The 13,092-nt window shown below is 43.2% G+C and overlaps 1 protein-coding gene across 1 annotated transcript in view; it reads right to left on the reverse strand.

Annotated features, from left to right (window-relative positions):
* The window catches only part of CARD11 (caspase recruitment domain family member 11), a 44,824-nt gene that overhangs the window by 23,967 nt on the left and 7,765 nt on the right, over positions 1-13,092 (reverse strand). The gene's annotated exons all lie outside the window — the stretch shown is intronic.

Here is a 13,092-nt window from a genome sequence, read left to right on the forward strand (position 1 = left end):
CTCAGCCAACCCCACCGAGCTCTCTACAAGTCAGAGGATGCTCAAGAGAGGCAATGGCAAAGGGCACAGTGCAAGGCAAGAAGGGAATGAACCTGCAGAGCTCAGAGCAAAGACAAATTCTGGCTGCAGGCAATGAAGGCTTTCATCCTCACCTCCTTTGCTCCTCCAAGCTGTGAGCCTGCACAGATGTGATGAGCCAGCACCTGTAAGTGGCTGCAAACAAGAGCAGTTCAGGCAGGTCTGTGACTGCACTGTGGGGGCACTGAGGGGTGGGAGTGCAGGTACCCGGGAGCTCAGCCCTTGCCTTTCCCTGGAGGAGGGGGCAGCTAACAGCGTTGTGTCTCTGCAGTCTGAAAATGTTCTTGACTCATGCAAATGTTGTCACACGGTTTCTGAGTGCTTGCGAAGCAGTTTCCTGCCAGCTCCTAATTTGTACCCACCTCATTAGAGAAGGTTACATGGCAGGCTGCAGTGAGGCAAGAGAACTTTTACTGAAGTTAAAACTAAAGAAACTTTGTATTAAAAAAACCCCAACCATTCCTTCTTTCTTTTTTTTAGTAAATATTAGCCTTTCAACTAGCACTATTTTTGCATTCTAGTTTTCACAGGACCTTGTGGTCCAGGTGGCACGTGGAACACAAGCTCCTATTTCAAGTTCAGAGACCCTGCTGGAAGAAGAATGTGCAGTTCTTGGATCATATGAGACGAGAGCTCTGCTTTATGAGGCTCTGCTGGTAATCAGTAACTAAAGACCTCAAAAGCACCATGTTGTTTTTCTCAGCGTCCAGCTTTAGGAGCTGGGGAGCAGCCTGTGTTACACTGAGCATCCCTGAGCAAAACCAGCTCATGAAGTGCATAGCCAAGGGCTATTCATTCCTCAGTTTGAAAAACTAAAGCTAAAAGTGCTAATCTGCTAAATAATGTGTTTGTCAGTGTTCTCACATAATGAAATACAGATTATTCCTACAAAAACAATGCATGCTCTCTGCTTGATGCTTTTAAAAGCTTTCCCAATTTGTCAAAAATTCTAGTCTGGGTTCCAATATCTCTATGAGAAAAATTTGGATGTTTTTTCACAGTATGGCCAAGTTAAGGGACTATTGGCAGGGGCTTTATTCTCCTGTACTCCAGCAGAGTTGTTTTCTTTGCAGCTTCACATCCTAGGAGTCACTTATTCCACATTTGCTTTGATGCTTGCATGGGGATTCATTACTTCAGTGACTGCTATTACATATTCTGGGAGAGACAGCAGTCCCCAGAGGGCCAGGAAGACCAGGGCAGTTCAATGAGATGCAGAATCGTGGGGCAAGGCTGTAGTTAGGGGAAAACCCTCCCTGATCTTATGAACTCCGCACTGGCTGGGTGAAATTCTTACTGAATGCCAGTATTTATGTGTGGTAAAAATGCCACTGAAGCAATGTGCAGAATAAAGGTAAAACAATAGAAAAAATCTTTACAAAGCAGGTTGCAGTGGGAGGAATGCTAAAGGTGAAAGAGCTTCATCTGAAGTCCTCACACATTCTCATGAACCTTACTCGCCACCATTATTCTGGAAGTAACCGCATTTCATTTCAAAGGTGAATTTAACAAACGCTACATAATTGGAGGAGCTGGACTTTGGGGAGTGGAAGGCAGTGAAGCAGAGGGTCACACAGAACCTCAGCCAGCTCACAGCCACAGGCATCCAGTGCAGCTGAAAAAAGGAGGGTCTCAGGCCCTTTAATTTCTGGGAGCGTACCAGGGAGTTCACAGATGGACCCGAGAGTGCAAAAGAAGCACTTGCCTGAATTTCATAAAATGCAAGATATCTTGTAATCTGCTGCGCTGAACCAGAAATTATTGCACACTGTCAGCAGTTCCCTCAGGACATTAGTAAGGGATTTCTCCATTAAATGATTCAAAGAAGAGTTCACTCATCAGCGTAATTCTCAACATGAATATGCTTTTTTTTTTTTTTTTTACCTGACATTAAAAAAAAATCTTTATCAAATAGTCCCTTGTGTATGGGCCCAATACATCCATACTGTTATTTTGGGGACATGATGTTTGATGGGAAAGTAATAAGTATATTGGATGAGTGGCTAAGAATTTTAAAAGATTTCTGGTAGCACACCCCTGCTAAACACGGTCTATTATAAGGAGCAAGCCCTGAGAAATGACATTTAGTGGAGTGGTCCTTCAATGTAGGAATGACAGACTCCCTTTTCTTCCTTCTTTGGAATCCCACCTTGGAAATGCCCTGCCAGGATCACAGCTGAGCCCTGTCCTGACTGTCTGACTGCCATCAGCTCCCAGGGGTGTGGGACAGGCACCACTCCTCCCCTTCCTGCAGCTCCAGGCGCTGCTTTTGCTGTGAGTCTTTGGCCAGGCTGGTCTGAGAGCACAACCCCCACGGAGCTGCAGTGTCCTGTGGAGTTGTTCCAGAGCAAACAGCAATGAGCAGCTGATATTAGAGCAGAACCTCTCCTCCTGAGCAAATAATTCTTTGATTTAGTATTTAATATAGTGTTGAATAGGAAATGAAATGCTTGCCATTGGTTGAAATTTTGGTGTGCTGGTCAAAAACCCAGATGTAACAACTGAAACTCAGTGGGAAACCAATAAAGGTCTTCTATTACTGGCTTTAATTTCAGAAGTTTTTAGCAGTACATGCACTTTCTAGGCATTTAATAGCCCTCGTTCCCTGCTTCTGCCCTTCCTTCCTGTGATGATATTGCAGAAAAGTTGCTTTCACTTATAAAATTGAAAATGACAGACTTAAAATGTTTTCAAATGTGTAATCACTTATTTAATCTGATCTTTATTACCATTATCTAATTTGTGATTCCAACACCTCTCGAGCTGTAAACTAACACATCCAGGAGTTGTGATATGTCATAGAAATACTGTGGCATCCGTTACAAATCACAGGTGTGAAGTCACAGACTTTGACTGACTTCAACAGATATTAAGCTAAAAGAAATCAGAAATCACCACAGCAGTTAAAAAATTGCTCTCCTGCTGCTCCTTTCAGTAGTTAGTATACAAAATAGCTTTTAACTGCAGGAGAGCTTAATCCAGTAATAATCTCAGTTAGTTCCATCTATTTCAAAGGTCTCTGTAGATGTAGACAAATAAAAGAGAGAATCTCTTTTCACATTAAAAGGAACACTCTGCTCCCCTTGTCTCCTTTTCTCTCTCAGGGACTATCCTTCTGCTGGCTGCTACACACAAATGAATCGTTCTGGATGTTTGCTGGTTTTCTCGTGGTGTATTTTTCAGCTGAACAAATCACCTTGCAGTTCAAGCTGCTCTCTGTTCTCACTCAGACTCCGCACTCTCATATGTCAGTGACACTCTCCACTGATCAAGGGAATAAAGCCTGCAGGCTTCAGACCCAGGGGTTCTATAAAGTGCTCATCATCAGGTCACATCTAAAGCTTCATTTTTGTTTTTTGTGCTTTGTTTGATGATGGTGCAGAAATTAACCCTTCAGCTGTTTAATTATTTGCATCCCCGTGCTCTCAATTCCTGCCAGCCTGCCAGTGCTCAGGAATTGCCGTGTAGCCGAGTCCAAATGCAGCTTTCAGCTCAGGTTTCTGATTTCCTGATGTTCCCTTTGTGAAATATGAAAAAAAGGTTTTCTCTTTGTACTGAGAAGCAGAAGAAAGTTTATTTTGGAAAAGGTAATCTGTTGTTATGTTTTGGATTTCTGCATTTGTCACAGATGTTCACAGACTGGCAGTGTTTAAAAAGAAACCACGGCACACAAAATGTTTTGCATCTTGTAAGTTAATAAGAACAGAATGTTATGTTAAATGCTGAGTATGAATTACATGTAAATCATCATACTTTAAGCCAAAAACACTCTAAAATTGTGTATCTAATTATCCTCAGCATTTTGAGGCTGTTGTTCTACATCCTCTTTCTCTGCACATCTCCAGTCTGTGGGGCAATGTCTTTTCTCCCTGCAGTTTGTACAGCACCTCACATGACAAAGTGTAACAACTGGGTGATTTTCTCAAAAGCTGCTTGTGTGGATATGTGCAGATTTGCAATATCAGAGAACCACAAAACCACAAAGGGATTTAGAGCTATTTTTACTTTTAGAGGAAAGTCACAGTTTAAAGTGTGATAAGGAAATTATATTCCTTTGCTTAAGGACAGGAGAGCTCTGTGTGCCCTCCAGGCTTTCTGAAATGCTGAATACCAGCAGTTTCCAATTACGTTTGCTGCTCTCTGGATGCTCTGTGGTACTGAAAACCACTTTTAAAAGGTTTAAACATTGATAAAAATGACTAAATTTGCTTACCTATCCTTGCAATTTTTCTCGATACAGATGTCTAAATTTGGACTCCCAAAGGAGACGAGGCATGTCTCCATCTGCCTTTCAGAATTTGCACTTTATATCCTTTCTTTCTCCCTCAGTGCCCCCACCTGAAAACAAGGCTGGCAATGGGTATGTTTGTGACAAGGTGGGACTTGTTAATTACTGACTGCAGAGCACATGGAACCACTGAGATGGAAAGCCCTCAGAAGAATATTTAGTATTAGTGCAGTTTTATTACTTCAGACTCTGCCGAGCTCAGAACACTTTCTGAAGGCAGCAGCTCTGCTGACTGGGTTGGGTTGTATTTCTGTTTTGGGTCATAGTGATGCACATAAAAGAACCATTCTGTGTATCTCAGAATGCCTTCTTTATATGAGAGATTCAACCAGCTTACTTATTTCAACAAAATATAAAAGAAAAAAAAATAGAATAAGAGATACCAAAGTAATAGAAGAGCAAGAAGCTTTAAACACAAAATAGGATTATTTTTGCACAAGAATGTCTTATTCGATTCAATTGAGTCAATCTTCCTGTTCCACACAGCCTACAAAAGAAACCCCAAACACCAGCAGACCTGCAAGGCTGCAGGGAGGTCAAGCTAGATTTCCAGTAGCTAACATGAGCAGTACTCCCATTTTCTGAACAGAAGAGAGTGAGTAGGAAGCAAACCAAACTCCCTAACTGCTTCAGAAAGCTCTGGAGGCATCTTCATCCGGCTTCAGAAGAGAGAATTCCCTTTATTTTTGTAACTATAAGCTCAAAACCCAAGTGAGACAAACAGAAATGAAGAATGTTACTCTCCCTTCTGTACTTCAGTACTTCAGTACTGTAATTCAGTACTTCTCCCTTCTGAAAAAAACCTAAAACAAACAAGCAATTGAATAAATCAGAGATTTATGTCTAATCACTATTCCTGTCCTAACAGAAGGGGGTCAGAAGAATGAATACTCTTGGAAATCCCTTTAATTATCCCTTTCTTTGTCCCTCTCTTTGTTCTTCCCTAAGAACAGACCCACATAAAACCCCATTTCAGAAAAAAGAAGGGTAACTCACACATAAAGCACTGATCAATTATTGGTGGTGTTGGTAAACCCAACAGTTTGCTTGGAACCACCTAAAGCAGGAAATGCTGTGTGCAACAAAACCAGACAAGATTTCAGTGCTGCAGGATTGTATTGTCTAAGAGCTGAACTATGAATGAACTGAATTCCACACTCACTGCATGGAGATTTTGAGTGTTTTGAAATTGCAAAGGAAATTCTATACAACTGCTATTGCTTTCTGGAGGAAAACACTATTTACACATTAAGAACATTGTTTTTCCCAATGCAGTATTGTTGCAAAGCCCCAACCAACGCAGCAATACTGCTTAGGACCCTGCAATGATTTCAGAGAAGGCTGAGATTGGTGCTTTCCCATTTCACACCCCACCTGCTGGCAGAATTTGCTCTACCTCTTCCTCAAGACCGGCAGCTTGAGAGGCTCTGACCTCCCATCACCTCATCTCAGGAAGGAAATGACTCATTTTGCTCAATGGCCAACGGAGAGCAGGTTGTGCTGCCTCCAAGATGCAACAGGCAGCATCCAATCAGCTTTGGTAGTGACACACATTATTGATAATAAACAACGACAATGGAAAAATCCTCCTCTGCAAATAGCTGAAACCATGTTTTGACAACTGTCATTTCTCTGTGTGTCACTATTTCCTACAAACAATTAAGCTTCTTCCAGCTCTGGCAGTAACACAGAGTTTAAACACTATTGAGAGGAGCAAATTTTGGGGGTGGATTCATCTCACCATTTTGAATTAGGCATGAATTTAGAATCCAGTTCCTCTCTGGTGAATGGAAAATGCTCTGTTCAAAATCTTCATTCCACCATTTTATACTTCCACCTTGGAATGCTCTCAAAATATTCACTTCCAGCCACCTCAAATCACTTGGGTTCCCTCTGGGGTCTACGGAGAGAGATTTGTCCTCCTGATGCCAATGTCCACACTGGTGATTAGCTGGGTATCATTCTGTTTCCACATATTGCTGGAGAATCTGATACCCAGGTTTCAGAAACTGTCATACTGCCATTACTGAATGCTAATATGTGTAAAAGTAAATGAGAACGAGAGATATTAACAATGAGAGATGCAGAAAAAAAAGCGAAGATGGGAGAGAAGGATGATATTTGAGGGTGAAAAATGATGAGGTTAGGGGAGAAGGAAATATTAAATAGGGAACAGGAAATGAAAAAGAAAGTTAGAGAAAGAGGAACTCAACAGAATGAAAGTGAGGAACAAAAGTGAGACAGAGATGAGAATAGGAAAGGCCTTACTAAAGGCAAAGGCAAGGAATGTGGGAATAAATAGGGAAGGACCTGCCACAGATCCTGAAACATTTGGAATCAGCGTTACTTCTGAGCATGCAAATCAAGATAATGGCACAGTAATTAAAATAAATAATTTACTACAGGACTTCAGTGCATCTGTTTTAAAGGATTTGCAAAAAGTAGCAGTGGAGAGCTGAGTGCCTGACATTTAAAAAATGCTTTAATCTACACATGCTCCGTCCTGTTCCGCATGGTGATGAGGAGGGCAGCAGAAATGGCTGTGCTAACGTAGTATAAATATGTTTATATAGCTGCCCTTCTGTTCTGGAGCACCAGCTACTGACACAAGCATTTTCTTTCAACTAATGTGTGCAAAAAGCCAAGATCTAAGGAAGAAGCTGTCCTCCTCAGGCTGCCAGGGCTCATGAGAATGCTGGTCCAACAAACGCCTCAGAAGTCATTACTGGGTCCTAGGTTAATTTTTTCTTTAGACTGACTCACTATGTTTTTACAATTGAGAATGAGATTCTTGCCAGCTCAGGAGGAGGTAGAGGCACAGTTGGGGGCAAGTCCTGTGTGTTTAGGAGGAGACTTGAATTAAAAATTCAAGTTGCTCAGAGATGCAAATGGTTTGATGACAGTAGCTTCAGTCCCAGTAAATGTGTGCTCGAATCACAAACCCCAGCACATTCTTTGGTACAGAGAGCCAGTGCTTGTGAGGAATCTCCACAGACCAAGCTACATGAGAACTTGGTAAAGACAAAGTTTCATTAACTGGTACATATGAAACCCACACAACCCTGCCACAGACTGCCTGATTCTTATCAGTGTTGTTAATATCTCTCTTCTATTAATACAAATCTCATCAGGAAGAGAGAAAGAATTGTAGCTCTGCCAAACAAAACTCCTACTTAGTCTGTTTCTTGAAAAGATTGTCACTTTCTACAAACTCTTACATTACAGAAGTTAAAAAAAAAATATAGAGAAGAACACTTTCCATCTAGTCAGATAATGACCCTCTGTAGGTGATACTCTCATCTCCAGGCAGTCAAAGGATAACACAGAACGCATTCGAGGAGAGGACTGCACTCAAACAATCTCCAAATTTGGGAACAACTGACAGTAAATGTGTAGGCCATTCTTGAAACAGAAAAGGTCACACTCCAATCTTGAGTAGTGTCAGATAATCTCACTGTAATTCACCATGGCCCAGGAAAGTTGGAAAATAGTATTTCATACGGCAGGCTTTATAACACGGTAGGAAAATAAGACATATGGAGAATCATAAAATCATGGGATTTTCTGAGTTGGAAGGGACCCACAAGGCTCAGCCAGTCCAGCCCCTGGCCCTGCACAGACACCCCAACAATCCCACTCTGTGCACCCCTGGGAGCATTGGCCAAATGCTCCTGGAGCTCTGGCAGCCCTGGGGCTGTGAGCAATCCCTGGGGAGCCTGGGCAGTGCCTGACCAACCTCTGGGCAAAGAACCTTTTCCTGATATCCAACATAAACCTCCCCCTCCACAGCTCCAGCTGTTAAAGGATCCTACAGCTAGTGAAAACACACAAAATACAAAGAAAGATAAACAAGAAGCCAGCTCTGATAATTGTCCTTTAAGATCAGCCTTAACAAACTGCTCCAAACACATGAAACACAATCCCCATGCAAACTGTTTACTGCACTACAAGAGCAGCTTGCACTGCTTGTGATGAGAATATGATTTAGTTAAATATCTGAAATACTCTACAAAGGCATAATAGCTCCCATTCTAGCTCTGTTAAAACTTACCCATTTGTGTTTAGCTTCTAATTTCCAACAACATATCCTGTTTGATCAAAAACTGGCCAGTCTCCTAAAGGTGATGACTCCCATGGTTCTCACATACATTTTGCTCATTTTATGTAAATGCATAGATTATACAGATAGAACAGGTATCTACACCTTATTACTTTTTGTGACCTCTTTATAACAAATAATTTAAAACAGACTCTAGTTTTGAAGAGCAGGCTGCTCTCCTGTAGCTCCACTGTAGCTGGAACAATGTCATACCTACCTTACACAACCAACGCCTCGCTGGAAGAGGTGAGCTCCACTCCCAGGCACAGTCTGCCACAGTCCTGGGGGCTCTGCTCTTTGGCCAATCCTTGCACCTTGCTCAGAGCTGCAGGAACATCTCAGCCAGCAGCACACAGCACACACAGAGGACGACTGGATGCCATTTGATGAGACAAAGCCTACAATAAATCTTCCAAACAGCCTGGTCTAGGAAGGGCAAACCCTCACCAGGAATCAGAAGGAGCTCGATATTTTACTCCTTGTACATGGAAATGGCTGTGCTGGTTTTATGAATAGATCCTCCCTGCTGGTGCTTTCTGGTCACCTGCTCCTCTTGCTCTGTGCCCTCTCTCTCCTCACCAGTGTTGTGGGGCTGTGACACGCAGCTCCGGAAACGTCCACCCACCACCCACCCTCTCAGACTCACAGCCTATATATAGCAGGCACAAAGGTGCTGGGGGCTGCCTTGCTTCCCTTTTCTTCTGAACAGAGCTTGTGGGTAACTTTCAAATGTGACACCACTGAGGGAAGCCTTAGAGGAAGTGCTCTCACAGCCGCGGGAGCTGTGGGCTCTGCAGGGAGCAGCAGGGCCTGGGGAGGACCTCAAACAGGTCCATTCTTCCTGCCAAGAACCCAGCTGGGTTTCCTTAGCCATGCCCTGTCACCAAAAGCCTGTAATTAAGAACAGGAAAGCAATCTCTGGAAAACAGAGAGAGAATTCTCACTCTGTCTTGCAGAAGGGCTGCTGTGAGTCACTTCTGTAGCAATCTAAAGGAAAAATGGTCTGTTTGTACATTGTCTGTCCATTATTTCTGTAGTGGTAATGTCTCTGTGACCTTGTCTTGCTGTCTTGGGGAAGAGATAATGCCAAATACTTGGCAATTCTGTATTTTGTATGTTCAAAGCATTGCAAGGAGGAATTAAGCATCTTCTGTTGCTCTCTCCATAACTAAGCCCATTGCTCTGATGATAGGGAATAAAATACTGTAAAGCTTTCATGTGGAAAATTTATCCCTAAAGAACTGACTAACCATGGGAAAAGACTAAACTCTGGTCTCATCAGAAAACTCTGACCAGTTCAGTTCATAGTTATTTTTCTTTTTAAGACCAAAAAAACAAAGTACTAAAATAGCAATAAATCTGATTATTTGTCTTCACCTGTGTGGTTCTTGACCATGAAACAAAGTAAGAAGAAGTATGAGAATTGTATTGAATTCTCTGCTGACTGTGGAAATAAATGTTTGTGAAAATAACAACTGTAAAGTGATGCCAGAATTACATTCTGTCTGTGAGCATCTCAGCCTTTAAGGATGGGCAGCTGCTGTTAAAACAACATCTACACAAACTACTACAAAAGCAAGATTGGCAGCATTATTTGCACCTAAACCCTGATTTTCAGATGTCTAACAGTATAAAGGGTGGTAACCAACTCAAAATCAGAGGAAGTTTGTTTTATTCTTCTAACTTATGCCTTGAATTACAACAACTCCTTAGCACAGGCTGACAACAGAATCATTTGCAGAACGTGCAGAAAAGCCTTTTTTTTAATGCAATGTTGCATTTGTGGCTGAGGTGAGGTTACACACAAGATGAGCACAAGCAAACGGCTCCCACGTGTGAGGATTGATTTCCCCTATTTCTCAGTCCTGCTCCAGGGCACAGCTCATAATTAGGGTCAGATTTTCTAAGTGCACAGGTGGTATTTAGGCATGGAAATAAATGGCCAGATTTTTGCCAGCCTTGCCTCGGAGTGTGGGATAAGGTGGTGTTATGAATCACAGGGCTGCTGGGTGTTAAACACTTCTTAAAATCAGGGCTTCTGTACACACTTAAACTGAAGGTGAGCGCTTTCAAAAATCTTCGCACAACTGGAACATTCTTCAAATTCTAGGTATTGGAAAAATGGGCCTTTAAAGCTTTGTGAGGTGCTAATTTTTTCATGACTAGGGAACTGCTCTCTATAGCACCTATAAATCTGGCTGGCAGCAGTATTTAAGAAGTTCTGGTTCTCTAGTGTTGTATAAACGCTGCAGCAGTGCACATGCCATGGGGAAGAGGGCAGATGCTGTGTGCCAGTGCTTACCTGTGGTAATTCTAAGCAGGGAAATAAATATTTTGCTAGCTAACAGGTGATGACAAACACTGCTGGTGCATCAATCTCTTTTCAGCACTTTGTCTTCAGCCACAACTGAGATTTTAAGAATTAAATGAAATTTTAAGCTTTGAACCATCTGAGATATGATAAAAGAAGGATTCTTTCTACATGACTTTCTATGAGGAACCAAAACAAATTTATTTTTCTTATGCTCAAAAGCTAATACAGTGTAGAAACTGTATGAGGTTTTAGATTAGACTCTCCTTTCATCATTAGTTGCTCTATTTATCTTTTTTTTTCAAAGCCGGTGAGTTCAGCCTTGCAGAATCCTTGCTGCTGACTCAGCTAACTGAGCCAAAACTCATAAAAATCTATTTAAAAAAGGTCCAATGATTTTATTTTCTAATCGTAAATATGAAATTTAATTAGCATCTCATTGCTAACGAAGTCACAATGGAAGACAAGACTGAGGAATTAGGCACAGGGATGGAACATCAAGCGTAAGACAAAGCAACTTTTATGCAGGAGCCAGTTTAACTCCTGCTTTTCTCCACTCATGTTTCAGATTTTTTAAGAATGATGGGCTGTTTTCACCGGTTTCCTCCTCTGAGAGCAAGGCCCTTCTATCCTCTCTGCGGCAGGAATTACTCCACCATGATACCCCATCATGCAAAATACAAAATAACAACAGATAAGGTTCACTCTGGATTAGAAAAAGAAGCAAGGCAGAGCAAGTTGGATCTGAATTCAAAATCCTGTTTTGTCATAAGCTACTCAGGTCAGCAAGTGTTTCAAATCCTGTAGAAGCAATAGACTCATCAAATGAGAAAAGAACTCTCATTATTCTCCAGGGTACTGCAAACATCAGAAAGATTAAAGGAATTTTTTTTAAACTAAGCATATGGAGAATTTAAAAAGCCTCTTCAAATAGAAATGTTTCCAGCCTTTTCATTACTGGCAATTTTAGAAGCTGTGTCCCAGCACTGAGGTTGGCATTACTGGGTGGAATTGTGTCAGCTGGGAGCCTCTGCCCCTTCTCCCTGAGCTCTGGACAGGTCAGGAGCTCTTGCTCTGGCTTCACCCTGGATTGCACACACAGCAGCACAGAGCTGCAGGCAGGCACTGGTGCTCTCCTGGCGGGCACCGGTGCTCTCCTGGCAGGCACTGGAGCTCTCCTGGCGGGCACCAGTGCTCTCCTGGCAGGCACTGGAGCTCTCCTGGCGGGCACCGGTGCTCTCCTGGCAGGCACTGGTGCTCTCCTGGCAGGCACTGGAGCTCTCCTGGCAGGCACTGGTGCTCTCCTGGCGGGCACTGGAGCTCTCCTGGCAGGCACTGGTGCTCTCCTGGCAGGCACTGGTGCTCTCCTGGCAGGCACTGGTGCTCTCCTGGCGGGCACTGGTGCTCTCCTGGCGGGCACTGGTGCTCTCCTGGCAGGCACTGGAGCTCTCCTGGCAGGCACTGGAGCTCTCCTGGCAGGCACTGGAGCTCTCCTGGCGGGCACTGGAGCTCTCCTGGCAGGCACTGGAGCTCTCCTGGCAGGCACTGGAGCTCTCCCGGTGCCTCGGTGAGAGGGCACAGAACACCACGGAGAGGGGACTCGGTGCCACGTGGGCAAACGCTGTGGGACAGCTCTGCAGGGGCTGGGGAAGTGCAGTAACCACAAAGCTGTGTGTGCTTTCTCCCCACACCCACACCGAAATGTTCACAGCCATCAGTGTGGGAGGAAGTGTTTACAGGACCTTTCCTGAGAGCGACTAATCATTAATAATTCCTGGGTTGCTAGAAGAGCTTTAGCAGCAACTCTGTGAGTGGGCACGTCCCTTGGGTGCTCTCAATGCCAGCATTCTCTGGGGTACAAAGCAGTTTATTAGTGGTGCTCCTGGTTAATTATACACATTCAGGACAGTTTCCTATCACTGTTACAGGATCAGTCACTGGCAATAGCAAAGAGCCTCACCCTGACTGGGGTAACACTGCCCCTTCCATCAGCAGTGCTGGTGCTGAGGGGAATGGTGGAGTTGAGGTGAGCAAGGACCAACAGCTTTCTTCAAACAACTGGTGCATAGTCCCTGGTATCTTCAGTGGGGTGGTGATGGAAGTCACTGTAAATGAGACTTATCCCAGTTCAAATTCCTGAAATAACTCTCTTTCTTTCTAATATTTATGATGTCACTTATTCTAGCAAGGAAAAAAGAGAATTAAACTTTCTCACTCCACAGTTAGAGGGTCTGGAATGGATAATTCTGGTAGAGCATATTTTTAAAGAACAAGGCAAGTTTAAAGCAATGGCCATATGCTCCTTTTGGATTCTTA

Source organism: Prinia subflava, chromosome 17 (assembly GCF_021018805.1).
Source record: "Prinia subflava isolate CZ2003 ecotype Zambia chromosome 17, Cam_Psub_1.2, whole genome shotgun sequence".
Taxonomy (NCBI): domain Eukaryota; kingdom Metazoa; phylum Chordata; class Aves; order Passeriformes; family Cisticolidae; genus Prinia; species Prinia subflava.